The 10,373-nt window shown below is 38.1% G+C and overlaps 1 long non-coding RNA gene across 1 annotated transcript in view; it reads right to left on the bottom strand.

The window, feature by feature from the left end:
- The window catches only part of LOC110263949, a 24,298-nt gene continuing 16,120 nt past the window's right edge, over positions 2,196-10,373 (bottom strand). Inside the window, exon 3 of the long non-coding RNA XR_002349676.1 lies at positions 2,196-2,271. This is a non-coding gene — a long non-coding RNA (uncharacterized LOC110263949). The remainder of the gene's footprint in view (positions 2,272-10,373) is intronic.

Raw genomic sequence — 10,373 nt, 5'->3', positions numbered from 1 at the left:
ATCAAAACAAAGAAAATAAACAAGAAAACTTTGAATGTCAAGATGAACACCAAGAACACTTTGAAGATCAAGATGAACACCAAGAACAAATTTTAAAAATCTTTAAGAAAATAAAAATACAAAGGACACCATACTTAGAAATTTTTATACTTTGGACACTAATAATTCAAAAATGTATAAGATAAACAGCAACAAACACCAAACAAGCAATTTTAAAGATCAAATAAGGAAAATTATCAAGAACAATTTGAAGATCAAGGAAGAAATAAGAACATGTAATTAAAAATATGAATAAAAATAAAAACATGCAATTAACACCAAACTTAAAACATGAAACTAAACTCAAATAGAAGACTCAATTATTAGTTTATTGATTTTATCTATTTATTAAAAGTTTTCGAAAATTATCTAGAAAAAGAAAACAAGGATTTTAAAATTTTAACAAAACTAATAGAAGATTCAATTTTAGTGACTCTAAACAAAAAAAGACAAATTTTTCCTAATCTAAGCAACAAGATGAACCGTCAGTTGTCCAAACTCGAACAATCCCCGGCAACGGCGCCAAAAACTTGGTGCACGAAATTGTGATTAAACTTTTCACAACTCCGCACAACTGACCAGCAAGTCCACTGGGTCGTCCAAGTAATACCTTACGTGAGTAAGGGTCGATCCCATGGAGATTGTCAGCTTGAAGCAAGCTATGGTTTTCTTGTAAATCTTAGTCAGGAGATTATTGAAAAAATGATTTTGTTTATGAAAAATAAATAACATGAAATAAATGGTACTTGTGATTCAGTATGGAGGAACAGGTTGAGGTTCCGGAGATGCTCTGTCGTCTGAATCTCTGCTTTCCTACTGTCTTCTTCTCCAAAAACGCATGGCTTCCTTCAATGGCAAGCTGTATGATCCTCTCGGATGAAAAATACCAGGCACGGTTTCTGTACGGCTAATCAACTGTCGGATCTCTCGTATCGGATGAAAAATAGCAGGTACAGCTACCGCACGGCTAATCATCTGTCGGTTCCCACTAGTGTCGGAATAGGATCTCTCTATCCTTTTGCACACTGTCACTGCGCCCAACATTCGTGAGTTTGAAGCTCGTCACAGTCATCCCATTCCAAATCCTACTCGGAATACCACAGACAATGTTTAGACTTTTCGGATATCAGGAATGCTGCCAATTGGTTCTAGCCTCTACCACGAAGGTTCTAATCCCACGGACTCGGTCAGTGGATTAGAGACCAAGAGATACGCACTCAAGCTGTCGCCCAATGACTACGTTGAGCTCAGATAGAACGGGAGTGGTTGTCAGGCACACGTTCATAGAATTGAGAATAATGATGAGTATCACGGATCATCATATTCTCTAGATTGAAGTATGAGTGAGTATCTTAGAATAGAATCAAGCGTGATTGAATAGAAAACAGTAGTAATTGCATTAATCTATTGAAACACAGCAGAGCTCCTCACCCCCACCTATGGGGTTTAGAGACTCATGCCGTAGGAGATACAACATGAAATGTAAAGTGTCATGAGTTCCAAAATGAATCTCTAAAAGTAGTTTTTATACTAAACTAGTAACTTAGGTTTACAGAAATTGAGTAACTAAGTACAGATAGTGCAGAAATCCACTTCCGGGGTCCACTTGGTGTGTGCTTGGGCTAAGCATTGAAGCTTTCACGTGCATAGGCCATTCTTGGAGTTAAACTTCAGCTTGGATGCTACATGCTAGTTTGGGGGGTTTAACTCCAGTTTTGGTGCCAGTTCTGGCGTTTTACTCCAGAAAAGGGTCTCTAGCTGGCGTTTAACGCCAGTTTGGGCCATCAAATCTCGGACAAAGTATGCACTATTATATATTTCTAGAAAGCCCAAGATGTCTACTTTCCAACGCAATTGAGAGCGCACCAATTGGGCTTCTGTAGCTCCAGCAACTCCATTTCGAGTGCAGGAGGGTCAGAATCCAACAGCATCTGCAGTCCTTTCTCAGCCTCTGAATCGAATTTTTGCTCAGGTCCTTTAATTTCAGCCAGAAAATACCTAAAATTACAGAAAAACACACAAACTCATAATAAAGTCCAGAAATATGATTTTTGCATAAAAACTAATAAAAATATAACCAAAAGTAACTAAAACATATTAAAAACTACCTAAAAACAATGCCAAAAAGGGTATAAATTATCCGCTCATCAGAGGTCGGTCGTACGACCTCCCCACATTTATAAATTTGTACCGTCCTCGGTGCATGCAAAGAAGAGCAAGGTGGGTGGGTTGCTCCAACTGCTGAACTCCTTCAAAAAGTTGTGCGGAAGAACTTGTTTGTTGCCCCATGAAACTTTTCCTTTCCCTCTCGGTGGCCGGCCTAAAGGGAGAGAAAAAGAAAGAAAATTAAGCCTACAACAAAGATGTCAAAGCAATTAGAACGTAGGTGGGGGCTAATGCCAAGTAAGAGTAAGGTTCTCCACTTACATGGTAGCTACAACATGTAAGCGAGAAAGTAATGTAAGCAAAGGGCATATCACTAATACTTGATGCAAGAGTAACGTCAAAGCATAAATAAATGACATGAAGAGAACATTCAGATGTATCAAGTTCAAATAGGAATTGACACAAACAAGATTAGTGATAAGCATGAGAGCATTTGGTTCCATCCTAACTCAATGATAATGAAGCACAAAAACAAAGAATAATGAGTTAGGAAGGACTAAACCACTAATCTTGTGTGTAGAACAAATATTACAATTAATACTAGCAAGTCACGAAGCACCAAAACAATGCAAGAGATTCTCAACAATTTTTTTTGGTGACTGAAATAAATTAAACAAAGAAAAACAAAACAAACAAAACAAGGAACTGCCTAAATAGAGGGACAGTCCCGTTTAAGACTACTCTTAAACTCCTCCCAAGGTGAAAGAAGCTCCACATGCGAAAGTTGTAACTTCATCGCCATCTTTGCCATAGTATCTGCCACCGTGTTTGCATCTCTCATAATCAAACGAAAGTCAACCCGCCAATTCCAATGCATGATATCTCTTATTTTGAGCACCAGTGGATCAATAAACCCAAAACCATCTTGAGTAACAAGATTAAATGCTTCCACACAATCCGTCTCACAAATAACATCTCGTTGACCCACATCCCAAGCTAAGAGATATCCTCTCCAAATAGCAAACAATTCTCCTTGAAGAATACTATTACTCTCAATCATTCCCAAACACCCCCTTTGCCAGCTCCCATTACAATCTCTAATAACACAAGCAAAACCAACACTATCACCCGAACCAAAATAACTAGCATCACAATTAATCTTAAAAGTACCAATGGATGGGGGATTCCAAAAACCATTTAGTGTAGAGGTAAGGGACATACGTTGTAATTCAAAGATATTCCTAAGCTCCTTTTCTGAAGTTAATGCCAGACAAATCACTTTTTTCGGAGGCCAAGTTTCATCGGGATTAAAGATGTCATTATTCCTTGCTCGCCATATCAACAATTGAGTATGAGAATTCAACACCAATATTAAAATAAGAAACTTAAAAAGTAAAATAAGAACAAGCTATAAAAACAAAATTAAAATGCAATGAATGAAAGTATGAAAATGCAATAAACAAAAGAAAATGAGAAATAAGAAAAATGAGAAATGGAATTTTGAAGAGAGAGAGAAGAAGAAAGTAAGAAAGAAAGAAGAGAGAAGAAGAAAGGTAGAAAGAAAGAGGAAGGAAAGAAGAATAAGAGAAGAAGAAAGAGGAAGAAAGGAACAAAACAAAAACAGGGCACGGGGCAACACGCGCGTATGGGCGATGCGTGCGTGCGGAAAGCAAGGAAGGGAAGCGACGCATAAGCGTCATCCACGTATACGCGTGGATCGCAGAAAAGACGGGTGACGCGTACGCGTCATCTACGCGTACGCGTGGGGCTAAATTGTGCTATTCGCACAAAGGCAGCACGACTCCAGCGCAACTCTCTGGTTTTTGTAGCAGGAGTCCCAACATCAGCTTCTCGACGCGTATGCATCGCTCACGCTCATGCGTGGGTGTGTAAGAAATACCAGTGACACGTACGTGTCCCCCACGCTTACGCGTGGGGCGACTCTCCTCTTTTCTTTCTTTTTTTTTATTAAAGAAATGAAACAGAAACAGGGTACTCTCCTATCCTACAAACAATCTAAAGCAACCAAAGTTCAAATTTAACAACAAATCTTTTGGTTTTTGAAAAATTTCCAAATACACAACAAACAAAACTTACACTTCAAGCAAAATACAATTCAAAAACAACTAACCTACAACATAAGGCATACATCTAATCAAACAAACTAACAATCAAAACACTAAAATAAGAATATACAAAGAAGAAAACTACCTAACAATGGCAACTCAATTCATTCATTGATTATATATATAAGAGAATGGAAAGAGTTTACCATGGTGGGATGTCTCCCACCTAGCACTTTTAGTTTAAGTCCTTAAGTTGGACAATTGGGAGGCTCCTTGTCAAGGTGGCTTATTGATGAGTGGATAATTTATACCCTTTTTGGCATTGTTTTTACATAGTTTTTAGTATGTTTTAGTTACTTTTTATTATATTTTTATTAGTTTTTATGCAAAAATCACATTTCTGGACTTTACTATGAGTTTGTGTATTTTTCTGTGGTTTCAGGTATTTCTGGCTGAAATTGAGGGACCTGAGCAAAAATCTGATTCAGAGGCTGAGAAAGGACTGCAGATGCTGTTGAATTCTGATCCTCCTGCACTCGAAATATGGATTTTCTGGAGCTATAGAGGCCCAATTTCCTTGCTCTCAATTGCGTTGGAAAGTAGACATCTTGAGCTTTCCAGAAATGTATAACAGTCCATACTTTGCCCGAGATTTGATGGCCCAAATTGGCATTCAAACGCCCATCAGAGACCTTTTTCTGGCGTAAAATGCCAGAACTGGCACCAGAACTAGAGTTAAACGCCTAAACTGGAATCCAAGCTAGCGTTTAACTCTAGAAATGGCCTATGCACGTGTAAAACTCAATGCTCAGCCCAAGCACACACCAAGTGGGCCCCGGAAGTGGATTTCTGTACTATCTGCACTTAGTTACTTATTTTCTGTAATCCCTAGTAACTAGTTTAGTATAAATAGCACTTTTTACTATTGTATTCGGATACTTTTTCATCTCTGGAGATATAGTCCTTAGACATTGGAGGCTGGCCACACGGCCATGCTTACACCTTTTTCTCTTATATATTTTCTACAGTAGAGTTTCTACTCCTCATAGATTAAGGTGCGGAGCTCTGCTGTTCTTCATGAATTAATGCAAGTACTATTGTTTTTTTTTCAATTCACGCTTACTTCTTCTCTAAGATATAATCTCATACTTAATTCAGTTAAGTCAAAATGAAGGGGTGACCCGTGACAATCACCCACTATCTTCGTTACTCGCTGATAAACCCATATTTTATGATATATTTTGTGCATAATTTAAGTGATTTATTCAATCCTTCACCCACTTATTCATGTGAAATTGCATGGTTTTACTTTTCCCTTCCTTATTATGTGATATTTGTGAAAAACATGTTTCCTATGCTTTAAAAATATTTATTTTAATTACCTTTTATTACCATTCGATGCCGTAATTTGTGTGTTAAGTATTTTCAGATCTCCTAAGGCAGGAATGATTTAAAGGATGGAAAGGAAACATACAAAAATGGAAGAAAACACAAAATGGAGTTTTTGAAGAAACTGGCAGCGACGCGAACGCGTGACTGACGCGGACGCGTGCCTTGAGCAGAACACAAATGACGTGTACGCATGACCGAAGCGAACGCGTGATAAAGAAAACTCCAGATGACGCGACCGCGTGACCCACGCGGACGCGTGACAGACGCCACGCACCAGAAACTGCAGAAAACGCTCCCAGCGATTTCTGAAACCCTTTTTGGCCTAGATCCAAGTCCAGAAAGCACAGATTAGAGGTTATAAAGTGGGGGAATGCATCCATTCATAGAAGGTCGATTATTATTCACTTTTCATAGTTTAGATGTAGTTTTTAGAGAGAGAGGTTCTCTCCTCTCTCTTAGGTTTTAGGATTAGGATTCCTCTTAAAGGATTTAGGATTTCAACTCTTAATCAGGTTCAATATTCCTTTTACTTTATATTTTTCTTTTACTTTCATATACTTTAATGCTCTCATTTAATTACTTATGTTGCCAAATTGGCTTATGAACTCTTTATATTTTTGGATTAATTTCCTTTTATTAAATAAAATTGAGGTATTTCAGATTTATGATTCTTATTTAGCTTTTTTTATATTCTTGGCTTTAATTGATTAACTAGAGGCTCTTGAGTTATTAAACTTATCGTGATTGTTAATTAATTCCTCTAATTGACTAGAATTCCACTAACTCTAGTCTTTCCTTAGGAGTTGGCTAGGACTTGGGAATCTAACTAATTAGTCCACTTGACTTTCCCTTGCTTTTGTAAAAGTTAACTAAGTGGGGTTAAACTCAATTCTCATAAGAGTAACTAGGATAGGACTTCCGAATTTTCATACATTGCCAAGAGTTTTATTAGATATTAATTTATTAATTCCTGCAATTTATTTTCCTTGTTCAAACCTTTCAAAACCCAAAAACATTGTTTTCCATAACTAATAATAAGAACACTTCCCTGCAATTCCTTGAGAAGATGACCCGAGGTTTGAATACTTCGGTTTATAAATTTTATTGGGTTTGTTACTTGTGACAACCAAAACGTTTGTAAGAAAGGATGATTGCTTGGTTTAGAAACTATACTTGCAACGGAAATTTATTCTGAATTCTAAACCGTCAAGCATCCGTTCTTCAAAATGGCGCCATTACCGGGGAATTGCAAACATGTGCCTTATTATTGGTTGTTGTAAATATTTTTCTTTTACTTGTTTATTTTTTTTTATTTTTCTCTTTTATTTCTATTAGCTACTATGAATTCTCACCCCTCTCGCCTTGAGTTTGGTTCTGAATTTTTTGAAAGGAGTGGAAACTATAACAGGAATATGCATCAAGGTCTAAGCAATCAAAGATGGATGGAGCCAAGAGGCCCTGATCAACCCTTTAGGCAACAACACCCTCCAAGATATCATGGGCAAGGACCACTCTATAATGCATACCAAGCTTATGGTGGACCCCCTTTTAATTACCAACAAGCCCCACCCTGTGCTTATAGACCATCCTCTCAACATAGCTTTGAACCACCACACTCACAAGTTCCTTTTCACCATTCACCACTGTATGACCCTTATCACTACAATTCCAATCCAATTACTCCCAAGAACCACCACATTCTTATTATGAACCTTCTCTCCCAACCAATGAACCCTCATACCCACCACAACCTCCAGTGAATGACAAACTTCGTGTTCTTCTTCAAGGGCAAGCGAAGATGCAAAGGAGCGTACTGGAACTCACTACTGCCTTAACTGAGGTAGTAAATATAATAGCTTCCCGACATCTGAGCACTCAAAGTACTCCCATGGCTACAAGTGGAGAATCTAAAGAAGAGCGTAGCATAAAGGAGACACTAGAAACTTCGGTGGACAATGAGGAGCATGGCTTTGTATTGGAACAAGTGGAGGAAGCCATGATAGTTGTAGAGGAAGAAATGGTTGAAGATTTAGGAGATGCTGAACCTCTGATGCCAGGGCATTTTGGCCAGTTTCACTAACCTTTTCTTTACTGTTTTTAGGATAGTTTCTTGCATTTTCTTAGGAAATAAGCTAGTTTTGGGTAGATATTCACTTACACCTTGATTCAAGCATACATTGTGCATTTTACATAATTTCATGAGGATTTTGCATGAGTTTAGTGACAAATTGTATTCTGCATTACCCATGACTTGGACTAGAACTTTGATGCACTCTATTGCCTGATTTCAGGACCAAAGGAAGCAAGGAATGGGAGGTAACTTGCAAAGTTAATGAGAAAAGTGACTGCCAATGACGCTCTCGAAGCCATCATTACCCACGTTAAGAGTCACGTTAACTAAGTTAATGTGAACTCTAATGTGAAGAAGGGAATTTGACCAACGTTAGTGACACTTAACATTATCACTAACGTTGGCCAATGCTCACAAGTGGCCATGTTAGAGTCCATGTTAACTTAGTTAACGTGGCCTCTAACGTTAAAAGGGGGAAAGGAAGCAAACGTTAGTGACATTCAACATTGTCACTAACGTTGGCCTAAGTGCACAATGCCACGTTAACTCCCACATTAACTTGGTTAATGTGGAAGCTAACGTGAAGAGGCAAGAGTAGTCGACAACGTTAGTGACACCCAACATTGTCACTAATGTTGGAAGCAATCACACAACCCCAAGGAGCCACATTAACTTCCACTTTAACTTAGTTAACGTGGAGGCTAACGTGAGAGAAGAAGGTGATGGCCAACGTTAGTGACACTCAACATTGTCACTAACGTTGGAAGGAGCCACACAAGCCACTATGAGCCACGTTAACTCCCACGTTAACTTAGTTAATGTGGAAGCTAACGTGGATGAGGAATGATGAGCCAACGTTAGTGACACTCAACATTGTCACTAACGTTGGGGATGGCTAAGCATGGCCACGATATAAGCCACGTTAACCCAGTTAATGTGGATTCTAACGTGAGACATAGGGGCACATTGGAACGTTAGTGACAATGTTGAATGTCACTAACATTCTCGAAGGATGGCAAGCCCACGTTAAAGAGCCACGTTAACTAAGTTAACGTGGGCTCTAACGTAGGAGCAATGGGGGCTTTTCAACGTTATTGGGAAAGTTAAGTCCCAATAACGTGTGCGAAGGACCTAGAGGCAACGTTAGTGGAAACGTTTGTGCCACTAACGTTGAGGTTAACGTGGCTTTTACTTAGGAACGCTAGTGAGAAAGTTGATTGTCACTAACGTTCTCGAACTCATATTTTCACTAAACGTTAACAACCTTAACGTCCTGAGCTAAAATCTCTGCCCACTTTACACTTTCTCTCTGCAAGTAAAGCCAAGCCCAAATGAAGAAGAGAACTGCTTCAAACTCAAGATCCAAAAGCCCAAAACTTGAAGAGCCAACTAGAAGATGAGAAGAGTAGTATATATAGGAGTAGCTTTGAATTATTTGAGGAGTTCCGGGAGTGGAAAAATAGCATAGAACTACTTCCTGTATTTTACTTTCTCTGCTCTTCTAGTTTTCATCATGTATTCTCCATCTTTGTTTTCATTTTCCAAAGCTATGAACAACTAAACCCCTTTCATTGAGTTAGGGAGCTCTGTTGTAATTTGATGGATCAATACTAGTTTTCATTATTCTTCTTCTATCTTTTCTCTTGATTTTACTTGAAAGCTTTCGATCTTCATCCAATTGGGTAGTTATCTTGGAAAAGAAACTATTTATACTTGGATCTCTTCTGAACCTTGGAAGAGGAATGAAGAGATCAAGCTAGAAATGCTTTCTCATGCTGGACCAAATTGGGTTTGGATGGATATGTGACTATAATCCTCTCAATGCTTGATTTGGGAAATGCATGTGGTATAATCAGTGACCATACTTCATCTCTTCTCATGAGCAATTGACCAAGGAATTGGCTATTGATCAAGATTTGAGAGATTGAATTACAAGAAATTGAAATTTTATCACTTAAGATTGCCAAGGAGATCAATGAGTGCATTGATTGAGGAAGAGATGTAAATGAGATTGATCCAGAGAATGCAACATCTCCTAAGCCCAATGAACTCCCCATTTCTGATCTTACCCATTCTCTTTAATTTCTGTCATTTACATTTATGAGCAATTCCCCCATTCCCGTTTAAGATTCTGCAGTTTACTTTCTGCCATTTACTTTCCCACCATTTAATTTTCTGCAATTCTCAAATCAATTTCTGATTCACTCAACTAGAACATTCCTCTAATTAAAGTTGCTTGATCAATCAATCCTTGTGGGATTCGACCTCACTCTATTGTGAGTTTTTACTTGACGACAAATTTGGTACACTTGCCGAAGGAAATTTGTTATGAGACAAGTTTTCCGTGCATCAAGTTTATGGCGCCGTTGCCGGGGATTGATTGTGCATCAACAATGATTAGATTGGAGGATAACTAGATTGAGCATTTTATTTTTGTTTGATTTAAATTTCTGTTTGAGTTATTTACTTACTATTTTAGTTAATTTCTTCCCTTCCCCCTACTTTTTCTTTGTTATTTACATTTCATCTCACTAACCCACTAACTGTTTGATATATTGCATCACTCACACTAACAGTAATTTTGACAGATATACTTTCTGCACCTATTCTCTTTGCTGGTACTTGTTGGTTGTATGACAGGGAGAAGAAGCAGGGCTTCAACTTCCTTTGATTCTGAACCTGAGAGAACCTTCCTTAGA

The sequence above is a fragment of the Arachis ipaensis genome, chromosome B06 (assembly GCF_000816755.2).
Source record: "Arachis ipaensis cultivar K30076 chromosome B06, Araip1.1, whole genome shotgun sequence".
Lineage (NCBI taxonomy): Eukaryota > Viridiplantae > Streptophyta > Magnoliopsida > Fabales > Fabaceae > Arachis > Arachis ipaensis.
The sequence above is the reverse complement of the archived record's forward strand: the minus strand, read 5'-3'. Positions and strand labels throughout refer to the sequence as shown.